Genomic DNA, 18,846 nt, shown 5'->3' with positions numbered 1-18,846 from the left:
ATTGATCACTCTGTTAAACATGTGTATGATAGCCGTTCTTATGGTATGATTGTTTTTTTTGCACCTGCAGGATGTCATTGCTCAACCTGTAGGATTGGTTCATTACCTTGGAATTAAAGAGGAACTTTATGTGGCATGTTCCTCGGGCACTACACAAGTGGTGGATATATGATGCCATCAATTTCTCTGGATCTCATTTTGCTGGCACATTCTGGTGGTTGCACTAATATTCTGTGTCGAATGCACAGGTTAGTAGACCGCTAATTAACTGTATGATCAGATGACTCTGCTCGGTGCCAAAGCTACTATCCTTTGTGAATGTACTTCTGCTTCTTTCCATGTCAGTAATACGCAGCTCATTGTTCTTTTGCATTTCTAAAGAACTATGTTTGCTGTGGCAAGCTTATTTATAGAAGCTGCTACCATTTGAGCATTTTATTAAACAAAAATTTCCACTCATCATATCAAGGATCTGTTTTTTTAATCTTTTCTTTGTACCAGTTGAGATTTTTCTTTTTCTTTTCTTATTAACATGATCTGGTCAGTTCTCCTACATCATCTGGCCATTTCTTTAAATTCTTTAGATCAAGCACCAGCAAAGTTTCTTTGAATTATAGAAACCAGACTTACTCCTGAAAACTTTTAGCTCATCTAACTGATCAGGTGCTAATTTAAAACTTCATGCAAGTTGTTTGAATCTGATTTACAAATAACTAAAATTCAGTATGTGCCGTGTCAGTAGAACTACCGGGTCACAAACAGGAACGTGCATTTTTCTTATGCTGAATACTGTGATCTGGCCACAAATCTGTTTTTTTAAGTGACCTCCTTATTCAAATTCATGCTTACACGGTTTCTCTATCTAATAGTAGCACTACAATAAGATATGATGGTACACTGAATTTGACTGCTTACGTGTAGAGCTACTACAGAACCTGAAGGAATCATACTAACAGAAATTTCCGAGATGGATCCGTGTCACATCATTTTCGAGCCAACTTGTGGACTCGAGAAGCCATACCGCATTCAACTATGGGCTGGAAGCCAACTGCATTCTTGTTTGGCACTGATTATAACAACTATTGACAACAATTTGCTAGGTCTTCCCTAAAAAAAACAATTTGCTAGGTAACCAATACTATTTTTATGCCTTATTTTTTTTACGTCAAAGGTGATTACATGCATATATTTTTAGGGCCTTAAACGTAAGATGTAAAAACATCATGCTAGCACCTTCAGTGTTTGTACCGACCAACAAGTATTATCGCTGCCTGATTTGAACGGCATTGTTCTTTTGCTACCAACAGTAGCACCAAGAATCGAAGAGATCCATCTGTTTATTTTTGAGTTAAAAAATGGGCACTATGTTAATTCCTCCTTGGCTAAAGAAGTGTGGTCAGTAAAAGAATTTGTGCAAACTTCAGCTTCTGAGGGTTTTTGTCAAATCTTTGTGAAAGGATGCCTTTGAACGTGTGATTACTCTTCTTTTTTAGCATTTGAGCATGTGATTACTCATACGGTTTCTTCCCCGTTGATGTCGATCTGACGGGCCAGCAGCGTCAGACTCATACATATGGTGCATGGGCTTCCAGTCCAACCCATAAAAACAGCCCGGTTGGTACCAACAGGCCCATACACGCCGTCCTTCCCGGAAACCCGCAACAAACACCAGGCGAGGCATGCTTTCTTTCGTTTAGTACCACATCGCTTGTCCAAGCAGCCAGCGTAGGCAGCGCAACCTATAAAAGCAGGGCATAGGGCAACTTTGAAACATACTTACCTGGGCGGGGTCTATGGCTGATCAAGAAGAGCCATGGCCTAGGCTAGTGGCCCACATCGCACTTTGTGGGTGCGTTGGCTTACCATCTCCCCTTTGAGGGAGAGTGGACGTCGTAATTTGTGATAGAGGGGGTACGCGTTCGCGCGGCCCCTGCAAAATATAAATTTTAAGTTTTGGTCTTTGTGATTTACAGTGTTGTACTTGGGCCAAATGTGTTTAATATTCGCACATTCTGTTTGGGAGTTTGATCCTTGGTCTGTGGGAGAGTGGTCTTTTCCTCTAAAAAAGGTTTTCAGTGACCTTGGGCTTGTTTCTATTGTCTGCTATGTATTACCAGTACGCACTGAAGTCTGAACTGCACTAAGAGCGAGCATACTGGTAATGATATGGTAGAGGTGAAGATCATACTGGTAATGAGATGCGAGAGGTGAAATTGCTGATAGCCTAACCTTTTTCTTTTCTTAAAATAGCCAGTCCAACTGTCCAAAATTTGACTGCACGGCGTCAATCTCTGAAGTCTGAAGAACAACTACAGTTCACATCAGATTGCTTATATATACTAGAAAAAGAACCCGGGCTTACTAGAAGAAAAACCTGGCACCGAAAGTTGACACCAAAGATTTCTTCTGTTCAACATACTGCTTCTTTTAGTAGCACGTGCTCCCTTTCATACAGAATTCGGTTTTTCCCTTTGTGAAAGAGACAGGTTTAAACTACGAGGAGAAAAAATTGAACTAGTTTGACTGTAAATGTGCTTTCTGTACTTTTCCTGATTATCCCGTGCAAGCTGCAAAATCTGAATAATAACGACAGCATGCATTTCACGAAGTTCTGTAAATAGACGAGACCAAAATCCGCCAACGCGGTGCAGTAGCAGTGAGCGAGGCAGCAATGACACCTCTTATCCGGGCCTCGTCCTCGTCCACACCGAGGAAATCACCTCCAATCTGGGAAGGTGATAGCATAAAGAGGGAGCTTCTTCCAGTACTTAACCGTAGCATTAGCCATGTGCAAATTTGTTTATTTACTGAACTTTTTAGGCTTTGTGCAATGGTCTGAGGCAAGTATGGGTATCGAAAGATATCCAAGCATAAGTAGGTGACTGGTTGAACTTTTATGGTGCATGATTTCTGTCCGTTCAAGTTATTGTTGAACACTGTCATACTTCTGGATACCAGGAATCCAGGATAATGTCAATTCATCCTCCTTTGAATATAGACAACAGGATATGGTCAATTTATCCAGAATAAATCAGACAACAAATCTGAGATGATCCCTTTTTTTATTGTCCTGATATTCTTCCATGCACGTTTATGGCTAGTAATCCCTTTTATCAACTTACCCACCAACTTTTCCAATGATGGTAGCTTGGGTCAAAATCAACACAGGTCAGATAATATGGCTGTGGTTGGGTTTTAGTAAGATAAACATACAGGAATTAGTTGTACCTACCCGTTTGCGGAAACAAGACTTAGTAGTTGCATAAAGTATACCAAAAAAGACTCGGTAAAATTTACATCTGTCTGCAAACTGTTTGTATGATTGGCTCTGATTGCGTCAACCAAGTTACAAACTCAAAAGAAAAATTTGCTTACAACTGAGATGCTGATGACTGTGCAGAACAGAATCAGAATTGTGAGGGAAGGGAGAGAGAAGAAACTGTCAATAAGCCTGGTTTAGTTCACATCAGAACTGCGTAGCTGTATTCCTCTTGTAGATTAAATATAGCTTAGTTTTGGGATCTCTCAACAACCACAAAACGGGGAACGATCCTGTGATCAGAATTCCACGTTCCTCGTAAACATGCAAGCGTTCAGTCTACTCATTAGATTTAGAAGAGGAGACCAGGAATTAATCATGCGTTGACAGGAAGCAATTTTCACCATTCAACACATTCATTCATTACATGTCTCGTGGCACGGGTTCTTTGTTTTCATACAGAGTATTGTGAAGTATGGACACAAGAACTGTAGTGGTAAACATGAGGTGTCCAAGCTTTGCAACTTTTCCATCTCAAGTCCGAGTTTGTCGATCGGTTACTTTGCAACCAGTAGAACATACCTAGGTACATGAACTATTGACTTTCTTGTTCTTACCTACTTTTGTGATCGTCGTCACAATTAACTTGATGCGAACGGGGACATATATGTGCCTTTTATAAGGGCGTTGAAACAGCTGGGTGCATTACATATTCCGTGGACATCTTCAGAAATAACGCGCTATGTTTAGTACGTAACCCTAGCCACGCATGCTAACAAGAAATGACAGTGCTTCTTTAGTTCAAAAGAGTGGGAGATAAGGGGGTCAATATCACAAAGAAGAGGTGAGAAGAACAAACAGTTTCAGTGTAGTACTGTAGAACCGTACGGTGTCGTGAAAGTGCAGGCAGATTACCACGCGTCTCGAACTCCGGCGAGCCATTCTTTGCATTGGAGAAAAGGCACTGCCCTTGGCAAGAAACGAATAAAGAGGAGGATAAAGACTTCAGTGCGTGGCGGCACAGAGTCCTGACGCTAGACTGAGGTTCTTCAGAGTTCAGAGTTCAGAGGTTTTTGCAGCCTGGAAGTCGTCGTCGATTTGAATGTGGTGGAGAGTCTTCTGGGTAAAGTGGAAGCAAAAAGGCGAAATGAGAGCGTCTGGATGGAGGAAGATGCATGAGCTAACTTCTTCCGTCTCCCTGCCTGTAAATTGCACACTTTTTCTGAAACTTCCCTGCCTACAAATTGCACACTTCGTTGAGCTGCTGCAGGTGCGGAGCCTGACGGCAAGTGCGTATGACTTCAGAGCAGAGGACCGTGCACGGACAGCCCTTTCAAATACACTGGCGCAGTCTTCTTCAGCACATTGATTGACTGACATTCATTTGGTCGTTAGCACAGAAAAACCTATCGATTTGCATCCTCCTAATCAAGGAAGGAACAGTTCTGAAGCTCACCTGGAAAGGGGGAATAAACGATAGAGGATCACGCAGCCGTGGCGGTATTCGGCGACAAGTTTGACCTGTCATCGTTCTCCGTTTGACAGTTTGACAGAATCTACGCATCTCCTATCCCATCTCGGTTCTCAGCCTCTGCTCCTCTTGGGACTTGGCAACCCGGTTAACTCTTTTCTTTTTCCGATGCCAATAGGCCCATACACAGTGGCCCGTTCGAACTCCTCGTCCTGGAAAGCCGCAGAGAGCACCAGGCGAGGCATACATTCTTTTCGTTTAGTACCACATCGCCTGTCGAGGGAGGTAGCAGAGGCAGCGCATCATATTAACAGGGCATTGGGCTACCTTTAAACTCACTTACCTGGACGGGGTCTATGGCTGATCAAGAAGAGTCATGGCCTAGGCTAGTGGCCGACATTGCACTTTGTGGGCGCGCTGGCTTACCATCTCCCCTTTGAGGGAGAGTGGACGTCATAATTTGTGATAGAGGGGGTACGCGTTCGCGCGGCCCCTACCAAATACGTATCAATTTCAAATTTTTTGGTCCTTTTTGTTTGAAAATGTTCCTTGTTATTATTCTATAAACTCTGAAGTCTTTGAAATTGTGCTTTTTCTGTCCTGTCTGTTTTCGTAGTTTTGCACCTAGTTTGATCCGTAGTTGCTCTGTTGATTTCTCACCCAAGTCTGAACTTGCTAAACTAAGAGCAAATTTGATTGCATGGCGTCAATATCCGGAGTCTGAAAGCAACCACAGTTCACAACACATCGCTTACTAGAAAGAAAAACCAGGCACCGCATGTTAACAGCAAATAATTCTTCTGTTCAACATACTGCTTCTTTTAGTAGCACGTGTTCCTTTTCATGCAGAATGCGTTTTTTTTGCCCTTTCTGAAAGAGACAGGTTTAGATTGAGACGATTCGTCAAACAATGTGGAGAAAATTAGAACTAGCTTGACTGCAAATGTGCTTTGTGCGCTTTTCCTGGCTTCTTATCTGAAGAAGATTATGCTGTGCAAGCTGCAATAGACTGAAAATTAAGGATTCCATATATCCAGGTGATCACTGATGAGCAGAGCTTCTTCACAGTTTAGTACTTGACGAAATAGTTTTTTTTTTTGACGAAATAGCAAAGTTTAGTACTTTAACCATGCATGGAACTAGCCATGTCCAAATTGTTTATTTACTGATTTTTTATGCCTCTACACTGTTGCGATACGAGCATGTATATCCAGGTGTCATGTTCCATCTCTTCCTTCAAAACTCAACTGACAAATATGTATGTGCAGTACTCCAGGGAAAGAAATTCAAGCATAAGTAGGTGGCTGATTGAACGCGTGTCGTCCATGGTTTCTGTCGGCTCAAGTTATTGGTGAACACTATGTCATACTCATCAATACCAAGATAAGGTTAATTATCCTCCTTTGAATCTACATACCAGGACAAGGTCAATTTATCCAAAATAAATCGACAACGATATGAGACGCACCCATTTTTTTTAATGGTCCCTGATATTCTTCCATGCATATTTATGGCTAGCACTCCTGTTCACCAACTTGTCCAGCAAATTTTTCAAATGTTGGGTCAAAATCAATCACAGGTCAGATAATATGGGTGTGGTTGGATTTTGGTAAGATAAACGTACAGGAATTAGTTGTACCAACCCGTTCGCGGAAACACGACCAGTATACCAAATAGGACTAGGTAAAATTCACATCTGTCTGCAAATTGATTTTATGATTGGCTCTGATTGCTTCAAGCAGTCTACAAACTCAAAAGAAAATTTACTTACAACTAAGATGTTACTGATGACTGCGCAGAACAGAAGCTGGATTGTGAGGGAAGGGAGGGACAAGAAACAGTCAACAAACCTGGTTTTTAAGTTCACATCTGATTGGGTCACTCCATTCCTCTTAAAAATTTAATATAGCTGAGCTTTGGGATCTCTCTGTTAGTTAGAAAGAATGAGATTGCATGAATCGATAATCATTGATCGTGTGCATGGTGCACATATATAGGTACAGGGTGGACCGGCTTCTATTTGTCTCCCAAGATGTACAAATATATGAGGGGGAGAGAGAGATACAACGGTATAAATACAAACCCAAGTCCTATACATATGCAGTGGACAACGTACACTCAACACCCCCCCCCCCCCGCCGCAGTCGAAGCGTCGCCGGAGACACATAGACTGGACCGAAACTCCTCAAAGACTGGGGTCGGTAGTCCCTTAGTCATGACATAGGCAAACTGCTAAGTGGTAGGAACGTGCAAAACACGAACCTTCCCGAGAGCCACCTGCTCGCGAACGAAGTGAATGTCGAGCTCAATATGCTTCATACGGCGATGGTGGACGGGGTTGGCGAAGAGATAGACGACGGAGACGTTGTCGCAGTAGACGATCATGGCCTTAGGGACCACACAAAACAACTCCTGGAGAAGCTGACGGAGCCAAGAGCACTTAGCAACGGCGTTAGCCACTGCCCGATACTCCGCCTCAGCACTCGAGCGAGAGACCGTGGGCTGCCGCTTGGACGACCACGAAATCAGCGAGGGCCCGAGGTAGACACAATAGCCTGACGTAGAGCGACGCGTGTCCGGGCAGCCAGCCCAGTCAGCATCGGAGTAGGCGACCATGTCGATGGAGGAGGATGCCGTCAGGGTGAGTCCCAGGTTCATAGTGCCGCGTATGTACCGAAGAATAAGCTTCACCAGAGTCCAGTGGGAATCACACGGAGAGTGCATGTGGAGGCACACCTGCTGGACTGCATACTGCAAGTCAGGCCGAGTGAGGGTGAGATACTGCAGGGCGCCGATGATGGAGCGGTAGAACGCGACATCCGGCGCAGGAGAACCCTCCAAAGCAGAGACCTTCGCCTTGGTGTCAACAGGTGTGGGGGCGGTCTTGCAATTAAGTATACCCACGCGCTCGAGAAGCTCATGAGCGTACTTCTGCTGATGCAGAAAGAACCCATCGGCACGGCGAACGACCTCAATGCCAAGGAAGTAGTGCAGCACTCCCAGATCCTTGAGGGCAAACTCATCACGAAGACGAGCCGTGAGCTGCTGAAGGAGCCGAGGCGAGGATTGAAGGAAATATGCCCTAGAAGCAATAATAAATTTATTATTTATTTCCTCATATCATGATAAATGTTTATTATTCATGCTAGAATTGTATTAACCGGAAACATAATACATGTGTGAATACATAGACAAACATAGTGTCACTAGTATGCCTCTACTTGACTAGCTCATTGATCAAAGATGGTTGAGTTTCCTAGCCATAGACATGAGTTGTCATTTGATTAACAAGATCACATCATTAGTAGAATGGTGTGATTGACTTGACCCATCCGTTAGCTTAGCACGATGATCATTTAGTTTGTTGCTATTGCTTTCTTCATGACTTATACATGTTCCTATGACTATGAGATTATGCAACTCCTGAATACCGGAGGAACACTTTGTGTGCTACCAAACGTCACAACATAACTCGGTGATTATAAAGGTGCTCTATAGGTGTCTCCGATGGTACTTGTTGAGTTGGCATAGATCAAGATTAGGATTTGTCACTCCGATTGTCGGGGAGGTATCTCTGGGCCCTCTCGGTAATGCACATCACTATAAGCCTTGCAAGAAATGTGACTAATGAGTTAGTTACGGGATGATGCATTACATAATGAGTAAAGAGACTTCTGGTAACGAGATTGAGCTAGGTATTGAGATACCGATGATTGAATCTCGGGCAAGTAACACACCGATGACAAAGGAAACAACGTATGTTGTTATGCGGTTTGACCGATAAAAATCTTCGTAGAATATGTAGGAACCAATATGAGCATCCAGGTTCCGCTATTGGTTATTGACCGGAGACGTGCCTCGGTCATGTCTACATAGTTCTCGAACCCATAGGGTCCGCACGCTTAAAGTTCTGTGACGATCGGTATTATGAGTTTTGATGTACCTAAGGTAGTTCGGAGTCCCGGATATGATCACGGACATGACGAGGAGTCTCAAAATGGTCGAGATGTAAAGATCGATATATTGGATGACTATGTTCGGACACCGGAAGTGTTTCTGGAGGTTTCAGACATATACCGGAGTACCAGGGGATTACCGGAACCCCCCGGGGAATGTACTGGGCCTATTGGGCCTTAGTGGAGAAGAGGAGGGGCGGCCAGGGCAGGCCGCCCGCCCCTCCCTCTCTAGTCCGAATTGGACAAGGAAGGGGGGCGACTTCCCCCTTTCCTTCCTCCTCTCTCCTTCTCTTTCCCATTCTCCTACTCCTACTAGGAAAGGAGGAGTCCTACTCCCGGTGAGAGTAGGACTCCCCCCTTGGCGCGCCCTCCTCCTGGCCGGCCGCCTCCCCACTAGCTCCTTTATATACGGGGACAGCGAGGCACCCCAAAGACACACAAGTTGATCATTGATCTCTCCCAGCCGTGTGCGGTGCCCCCCTCCACCATAATCCACCTCGGTCATACTGTAGCGGTGCTTAGGCAAAGCCCTGCAACGGTAGCTTCATCAACATCGTCACCACGCCGTCGTGCTGAGGAAACTCTCCCTCGACCTCTACTAGATCGTGAGTTCGCGGGACGTTACCGAGCTGAACGTGTGCTGAATGCGGAGGTGTCGTATGTTCGGTACTGAGGATCGGTCGATCGTGAAGACGTACGACTACATCAACCGCGTTGTCATAACGCTTTCGCTTAATGGTCTACGAGGGTACGTGGACGACACTCTCCCCTCTCGTTGCTATGCATCACCATGATCTTGTGTGTGCGTATGAATTTTTTTGAAATTACTACGTTACCAATAGTGGCATCCGAGCCAGGTTTATGCGTAGATATTATATGCACGAGTAGAACACATGTGAGTTGTGGGCGATACAATTCATACTTCTTACCAACATGTCATACTTTGGTTCGGTGGTATTGTTGGATAAAGCGGCCCGGACCGACATTACCCGTACGCTTACGCGAGACTGGTTCTACCAACGTGCTTTGCACACAGGTGGCTGGCAGGTTTCAGTTTCTCCAACTTTAGTTGAACTGAGTGTGGCTACGTCCGGTCCTTGAGAAGGTTAAAACAACACTAACTTGACGAACTATCGTTGTGATTTTGATGCGTAGGTAAGAACGGTTCTTGCTCAGCCCATAGCAGCCACGTAAAACTTGCAACAACAAAGTAGAGGACGTCTAACTTGTTGCAGGGCATGTTGTGATGTGATATGGTCAAGACATGATGCTATACTTATTGTATGAGATGATCATGTTTTGTAACGGAGTTATCGGCAACTGGCAGGAGCCATATGGTTGTCGCTTTATTGTATGCAATGCAATCACCCTATAATTGCATTACTTTATCACTAAGCGGTAGCGATAGTCATAGAAGAAATAGATGGCGAGACGACAACGATGCTACGATGGAGATCAAGGTGTCGCGTCGGTGACAATGGTGATCACTACGGTGCTTTGGAGATGGAGATCAAAGGCACAAGATGATGACGGCCATATCATATCACTTATATTGATTGCATGTGATGTTTATCCTTTATGCATCTTATTTTGCTTTGTTTGACGGTAGCATTACAAGATGATCTCTCACTAAATTTCAAGGTAAAAGTGTTCTCCCTGAGTATGCACCGTTGCCAAAGTTCGCCGTGCCGAGACACCACGTGATGATCGGGTGTGATAAGCTCAACGTTCATCTACAACGGGTGTAAGACAGTTTTGCACACGCAGAATACTCGGGTTAAACTTGACGAGCCTAGCATATGCAGATATGGCCTCGGAACACTGAGACCGAAAGGTCGAGCATGAACCATATAGTAGATATGATCAACATAGAGATGTTCACCATTGAAAACTACTCCATTTCACGTCATGATTGGTTATGGTTTAGTTGATATGGATCACGTGATCACTTAGATGATTAGAGGGATGTCTATCTAAGTGGGAGTTCTTAAGTAATATGATTAATTGAACTTAAATTTATCATGAACTTAGTACCTGATAGTATTTTGCTTGTCTATGTTATTGTAGATAGATGGCCCGTGCTATTGTTCCGTTAAATTTTAATGCGTTCCTTGAGAAAGCAAAGTTGAAAGATGATGGTAGCAATTACACGGACTGGGTCCGTAACTTGAGGATTATCATCATTGCTGCATAGAAGAATTACATCCTGGAAGCACCGCTAGGTGCCAGGCTTGCTGCAGATGCTGCTGATGACGTTAAGAACGTCTGGCAGAGTAAAGCTGATGACTACTCGATAGTTCAGCGTGCCATGCTTTACGGGTTAGAACCGGGACTTCAACGACATTTTGAACGTCATGGAGCATATGAGATGTTCCAGGAGTTGAAGTTAATATTTCAAGCAAATGCCCGGATTGAGAGATATGAAGTCTCCAATAAGTTCTACAGCTGCAAGATGGAGGAGAATAGTTCTGTCAGTGAACATATACTCAGAATGTCTGGGTACTGCAATCACTTGATTCAACTGGGAGTTAATCTTCTGGATGATAGTGTCATTGACAGAATTCTTAAATCACTGCCACCAAGCTACAAGAGCTTCGTGATGAACTATAATATGCAAGGGATGGATAAGACAATTCCCGAGCTCTTTGCAATGCTAAAAGCTGCAGAGGTAGAAATCAAGAAGGAGCATCAAGTGTTGATGGTCAACAAGACCACCAGTTTCAAGAAAAAGGGTAAAGGGAAGAAGAAAGGGAACTTCAAGAAGAACGGCAAACAAGTTGCAGCTCAAGAGAAGAAACCCAAGTCTGGACCTAAGCCTGAGACTGAGTGCTTCTACTGCAAAGGGACTGGTCACTGGAAGCGGAACTGCCCCAAGTATTTGGCGGATAAGAAGGATGGCAAGGTGAACAAACGTATATGTGATATACATGTTATTGATGTGTACCTTACTAGAGGTCGCAATAGCACCTGTGTATTTGATATTGGTTCTATTGCTAGTATTTGCAACTCGAAACAGGGACTACGGATTAAGCGAACACTGGCTAAAGACGACGTGATGATGCGCGTGGGAAATGGTTCCAAAGTCGATGTGATCGCCGTCGGCACGCTACCTCTACATCTACCTTCGGGATTACTTTTAGACCTGAATAATTGTTATTTGGTGTTAAGCATGAACATTATATCTGGATCTTGTTTGATGCGAGATGGTTATTCATTTAAATCTAAGAATAATGGTTGTTCTATTTATATGAGTAATATCTTTTATGGCCATGCACCCTTGAAGAGTGGTCTATTTGTGTTAAATCTTGATAGTAGTGACACACATATTCATAATGTTGGAGCCAAAAGATGCAGAGTTGATAATGATAGTGCAACTTATTTGTGGCACTACCGTTTAGGTCATATTGGTGTAAAGCGCATGAAGAAACTCCATACTGATGGACCTCTGGAATCACTTGGTACTTGCGAACCATGCCTCATGGGCAAGATGACTAAAATGTCGTTCTCCGGAACAATGGAGCGAGCAACAAACTTGTTGGAAATCATACACACTGATGTATGTGGTCCGATGAATATTGAGGCTCGCGGAGGGTATCGTTATTTTCTCACCTTCACAGATGATTTGAGCAGATATGGGTATATCTACTTGATGAAACATAAATCTGAAACGTTTGAAAAGTTCAAAGAATTTCAGAGTGAATTGGAAAATCATCGTAACAAGAAAATAAAGTTTCTACGATCTGATTGTGGAGGAGAATATTTGAGTTACGAGTTTGGTCTACATTTGAAACAATGCAGAATAGTTTCGCAACTCACGCCACCCGGAACACCACAACGTAATGGTGTATCCGAACGTCGTAATCGTACTTTACTGGATATGGTGCGATCTATGATGTCTCTTACTGATTTACCGCTATCATTTTGGGGTTATGCTTTAGAGACGGCTGCATTCACGTTAAATAGGGCACCATCGAAATCCGTTGAGATGACTCCTTATGAACTGTGGTTTGGCAGGAAACCAAAGTTGTCATTTCTTAAAGTTTGGGGCTGCGATGCTTATGTGAAAAAGCTTCAACCTGATAAGCTCGAACCGAAATCGGAGAAATGTGTCTTCATAGGATACCCAAAGGAGACTGTTGGGTACACCTTCTATCACAGATCCGAAGGCAAGACATTTGTTGCTAAGAATGGATCCTTTCTAGAGAAGGAGTTTCTCTCGAAAGAAGTGAGTGGGAGGAAAATAGAACTTGATGAGGTAACTGTACCTGCTCCCTTATTGGAAAGTAGTTCATCACAGAAATCGGTTCCTGTGACACCTACACCAATACGTGAGGAAGCTAATGATAATGATCATGAAACTTCAGATCAAGTTACTACCGAACCTCGTAGGTGAACCAGAGTAAGATCCGCACCAGAGTGGTACGGTAATCCTGTTCTGGAAGTCATGTTACTAGACCATGATGAAGCTACTAACTATGAAGAAGCGATGGTGAGCCCAGATTCCGCAAATGGCTTGAGGCCATGAAATCTGAGATGGGATCCATGTATGAGAACAAAGTATGGACTTTGGTTGACTTGCCCGATGATCGGCAAGCCATCGAGAATAAATGGATCTTCAAGAAGAAGACTGGCGCTGACAGTAATGCTACTGTCTACAAAGCTCGACTTGTTGTGAAAGGTTTTCGACAAGTTCAAGGAGTTGACTACGATGAGACTTTCTCACCCGTAGCGATGCTTAAGTCTGTCCGAATCATGTTAGCAATTGCCGCATTTTATGATTATGAAATTTGGCAAATGGATGTCAAAACTGCATTGAATGGATTTCTGGAAGAAGAGTTGTATATGATGCAACCAGAAGGTTTTGTCGATCCAAAGGGAGCTAACAAAGTGTGCAAGCTCCAGCGATCCATTTATGGACTGGTGCAAGCCTCTTGGAGTTTTAATAAATGTTTTGATAGTGTGATCAAAGCATATGGTTTTATACAGACTTTTGGAGAAGCCTGTATTTACAAGAAAGTGAGTGGGAACTCTATAGCATTTCTGATATTATATGTGGATGACATATTGCTGATTGGAAATGACATATAATTTCTGGATGGCATAAAAGGATACTTGAATAAGAGTTTTTCAATGAAAGACCTCGGAGTAGCTGCTTATATATTGGGCATCAAGATCTATAGAGATAGATCAAGACGCTTAATTGGACTTCCACAGAGCACATACCTTGATAAAGTTTTCAAAAAGTTCAAAATGGATCAAGCAAAGAAAGGGTTCTTGCCTGTGTTACAAGGTGTGAAGTTGAGTAAGACTCAATGCCCGAGCACTGCAGAAGATAGAGAGAAAATGAAAAGTGTTCCCTATGCTTCAGCCATAGGCTCTATCATGTATGCAATGCTATGTACCAGACCTAATGTGTGCCTTGCTATTAGTTTAGCAGGGAGGTACCAAAGTAATCCAGGAGTGGATCACTGGACAGCGGTCAAGAACATCCTAAAATACCTAAAAATGACTAAGGATATGTTTCTCGTTTATGGAGGTGACAAAGAGCTCGTCGTAAATGGTTACGTCGATGCAAGCTTTGACACTGATCCGGACGATTCTAAATCGCAAACCGGATACATGTTTATATTGAACGGTGGAGCTGTCAGTTGGAGAAGTCCTAAACAAAGCGTCGTGGCGGGATCTATGTGTGAAGCGGTGTACATAGCTGCTTCGGAAGCACCAAATGAAGGAGTCTGGATGAAGGAGTTCATATCCGATCTAGGTGTCATACCTAGTGCATCGGGTCCAATGAAAATCTTTTGTGACAATACTGGTGCAATTGCCTTGGCAAAGGAATCCAGATTTCACAAGAGAACCAAGCACATCAAGAGACGCTGAAATTCCATCCGGGATCAAGTCCAGGTGGGATACATAGAGATATACAAGATACATACGGATCTGAATGTTGCAGACCCGCTGACTAAGCTTCTTCCACGAGCAAAACATGATCAGCACCAAGACTCCATGGGTGTTAGAATCATTACTGTGTAATCTAGATTATTGACTCTAGTGCAAGTGAGAGACTGAAGGAAATATGCCCTAGAGGCAATAATAAAGTTATTATTTATTTCCTCATATCATGATAAATGTTTATTATTCATGCTAGAATTGTATTAACCGGAAACATAATACACGTGTGAATACATAGACAAACATAGTGTCACTAGTATGCCTCTACTTGACTAGCTCGTTGATCAAAGATGGTTGAGTTTCCTAGCCATAGACATGAGTTGTCATTTGATTAACGGGATCACATCATTAGTAGAATGGTGTGATTGACTTGACCCATCCGTTAGCTTAGCACGCTGATCGTTTAGTTTGTTGCTATTGCTTTCCTCATGGCTTACACATGTTCCTATGACTATGAGATTATGCAACTCCTGAATACCGGAGGAACACTTTGTGTGCCACCAAACGTCACAATGTAACTGGGTGATTATAAAGGTGCTCTACAGGTGTCTCCGATGGTACTTGTTGAGTTGGCATAGATCAAGATTAGGATTTGTCACTCCGATTGTCGGAGAGGTATCTCTGGGCCCTCTCGGTAATGCACATCACTATAAGCCTTGCAAGCAATGTGACTAATGAGTTAGTTACGGGATGATGCATTACAGAACGAGTAAAGAGACTTGCCGGTAACGAGATTGAGCTAGGTATTGAGATACCGACGATCAAATCTCGGGCAAGTAACATACCGATGACAAAGGGAACAACGTATGTTGTTATGCGGTTTGACCGATAAAGATATTCGTAGAATATGTAGGAACCAATATGAGCATCCAGGTTCCGCTATTGGTTATTGACCGGAGACGTGTCTCGGTCATGTCTACATAGTTCTCGAACCCGTAGGGTCCGCATGCTTAAAGTTCTGTGACGATCGATATTACGAGTTTTTGTGTTTTGATGTACCGAAGGTAGTTCGGATTCCCGAATATGATCACGGACATGCCGAGGAGTCTGTAAATGGTTGAGACGTAAAGATCGATATATTGGATGACTATGTTCGGACACCGGAAGTGTTTCGGGAGGTTTGAGACATATACCGGAGTACCGGGGGATTACCGGAACCCCCGGGGGATGTAATGGGCCTATTGGGCCTTAGTGGAGAAGAGGAGGGGTAGTCAGGTCAGGCAGCGTGCCCCCTCCCCCTCTAGTCCGAATTGGACAAGGAAGGGGAGGCGGGGGGGGGGGGGGGCGCCCCCTTTCCTTCCTCCTCTCTCCTTCCCTTTCCCCTTCTCCTTCTCCTACTAGGAAAGGAGGAGTCCTACTCCCGGTGGGAGTAGGAGTCCCCCCTTGGCACGCCCTCCTCCTGGCCGGCCGCCTCCCCCTTGCTCCTTTATATACGGGGGCAGGGAGGCACCCCAAGACACACAAGTTGATCATTGATCTCTCCCAGTCGTGTGCGGTGCCCCCTCCACCATAATCCGCCTCGATCATACTGTAGCAGTGCTTAGGCGAAGCCCTGCGACGGTAGCTTCATCAACATCGTCACCATGCTATCGTGCTGACAAAACTCTCCCTCGACCTCTACTGGATCGTGAGTTCGCGGGACATCACTGAGCTGAACGTGTGCTGAACACGGTGGTGCTGTACGTTCGGTACCGAGGATCAGTCGATCGTGAAGATGTACGACTACATCAACCGCGTTGTCATAACGCTTCCGCTTAATGGTCTACGACGGTACGTGGATGACACTCTCCCCTCTCGTTGCTATGCATCACCATGATCTTGCGTGTGCATAGGAATTTTTTTGAAATTACTATGTTACCAATAAGGATGCCATTAGGATGATGTCATCCACATAGAGCAGCAGGTACGCAGTAGTAGTGCCCTAATGGTAGACGAAGAGAGACTTGTGCGAAACCCAAGCTGCTGCAAGAACCCAGCCATACGCAGGTACCATGCCCGGGGGGCCTGCTTCAGTCCATAAAGAGACCGAGAGAGCAAGCAGACATGGTCGGGATGCTCGACATCGACGAAGCCAGTCGGCTGCTCATAGAAGACCTGTTCCGTGAGGTGGCCATGCAAAAATGCGTTGGAGACATCCAACTGATGCACGGGACATGCACAGGAGACTGCCAGCTGAAGCACTGTGCGTATCGTGCCCGGTTTAATGATCGGGGCGAAGGTGTCGGCGAAGTCTGTCACGACCGGGTTTTCCAGGTAGTCAATTTCCGGAAAAGACCGTCGTGCTCATCAGCCCCAGGATTACTGTTAGCTGATGAGGCTCCATCTTGATACAGAAATTCCAAGCAAAATACAAAATATGTAGTACAAGACCATTCTGGCCTGTGAGTACAACAAATGCTTTCTAGTGGTTGATGGCGGAAGCGGGTTGTGAAACGTCAGTGTCTATGGGACTCCATTTCCCACGGGAACAGCTGACCAGGTTAATTCCTATCTTCACGAGGCTGCTATCTCCATTGCGTGTGTTTCGGGGCTGGCATCGCGTTGCTCCTCTCCGTGCAAGGAAATCTGGCCAAGACAATAGCCAGGGACAAGCCAGTGAGTACTTTGAATGTACTCGCAAACATTATGAACACATGTACAATATAACAATGATGTGCTAAAAATATTTTTATGCTCACGACGTCAGTCACAAAATATATTAAATCTCGGATGCGTGCAAGCATGTTATTTATAAAATTGTAATGACATAGTAGTATAAAAGTTATATGAAATAAATAACAAGCAATGCCACAGTCGGGCGTCTTAGCGACACCACACAAAGGGCTTTAAAAGAAATGCCACAGTCGGGCGTCTGAGCGACACCACATAAAGGGCTTTAAAAGAAATGCCACAGTCGGGCGTCTGAGCGACACCACATAAAGGGCTCTAAAAGAAATGCCACAGTCGGGTGTCTGGGCGACACCACATAAAGGGCTTTAAAAGAAATGCCACAGTCGGGCGTCTGAGCGACACCACATAAAGGGCTTTAGAAGAAATGCCACAGTCGGGCGTCTGGGCGACGCCACATAAAGGGCTTTAAAAGAAACAAACATAGTGAATATCCCAGAGGTAGAACCATCCCAGAGATACACGATAATAACAATAATATCATGGGTTAGTCAACAATAATAATAATCATAGTTATCACCAGTCACAAGTAGTAATTCCATTTCTGGATTAATAGTTTCACCTCCGAAGACCGACACTAAGACCGATACTTGACCCATCCCAGACTGTAATCCTTAACCATGGACACGGCTATTCGAATAGGTTTATTCTCTGCAGAGGGTGTACTCTTTACCCACGAGTAACGGATTTCTTTAGTCCATCGGGACTAATTCCATCTACGGTCTTTTTGTTGAAAACACACCTAACTTGCACACACCAGCTTATCACACACGTGTCTGGAATCACCCACGACACCTGTTAAGCAAACTCTAAGTGGGGAGGCTACAACCTTGCGTAGCATGGGATCAAATTTATATCGCGCGCTCTAAGGGGTGGCCTCCCCTCTCGGTCCCAACCGGAAACACCCATGCCCCCGGACCAGGTGGCCTGCCTACCAGTTACAACCAGTATCTTCCACCATGGCCTCTCTGTACGGTGTGTGCTAGAAGAGGTTGACAACTTACTGAACCGTACTCTACTTGCTGTAGAGACGAGTGGTAGTACGAAACAAGTATGGGGGTTACTGGAACAAGACTCGATCTACGGTCGACTCAGGAGGTTCAAGTATTCCCTGCATGATTAGTATAACAAATATATTTCATCAAACAGAGTCACCACTCATATCACCTTACCATGCCATACCAGACAGAACCGTCCCGACGGAGACCGGCGACAAACTCATACCTACCCAAGGCAGAGGTTTTCCCGGTTTCCTGCCGGTATGCATGTAAAGCTCATGAGGGTGATTATCATCACAAGTGTATCCATTACCAACAACATGGAAATCAGTAACATGCACCCATGCATATGATCATATCACATGAAATAACAAGTCCTTCGAAATGCGGTGGTGTTATAAATGCATCAACGATCACTCCAAAAATATTATGCCGGGATTCAGAATGCTTGCCTTCAATGTGTGGAAAGGCAGGGTGCTCTCCAAACTTTTGAAAGTTTTCTTCTCTTTCCCCAAAATCCTATTTGAAATTATATTTGAATTA

General features: G+C 44.2%; 2 non-coding genes across 2 annotated transcripts; both read left to right on the top strand.

The window, feature by feature from the left end:
* Nucleotides 1-1,772: 1,772 nt before the first annotated feature.
* LOC123132891 (U1 spliceosomal RNA) lies at nt 1,773-1,934 on the top strand. The gene has a single exon (XR_006465113.1). It is a non-coding gene; the product is annotated as a U1 spliceosomal RNA (small nuclear RNA).
* A 3,131-nt stretch (nt 1,935-5,065) lies between these two features.
* Nucleotides 5,066-5,227, top strand: LOC123132890 (U1 spliceosomal RNA). Its single transcript, XR_006465112.1, has one exon. It is a non-coding gene; the product is annotated as a U1 spliceosomal RNA (small nuclear RNA).
* The last annotated feature ends 13,619 nt before the right edge of the window (nt 5,228-18,846 follow it).

The sequence above is a fragment of the Triticum aestivum genome, chromosome 6A, assembly GCF_018294505.1.
Source record: "Triticum aestivum cultivar Chinese Spring chromosome 6A, IWGSC CS RefSeq v2.1, whole genome shotgun sequence".
NCBI lineage: Eukaryota > Viridiplantae > Streptophyta > Magnoliopsida > Poales > Poaceae > Triticum > Triticum aestivum.
Note: the sequence above shows the minus strand (reverse complement) of the source record. Positions and strands in the feature narration are given on the sequence as shown.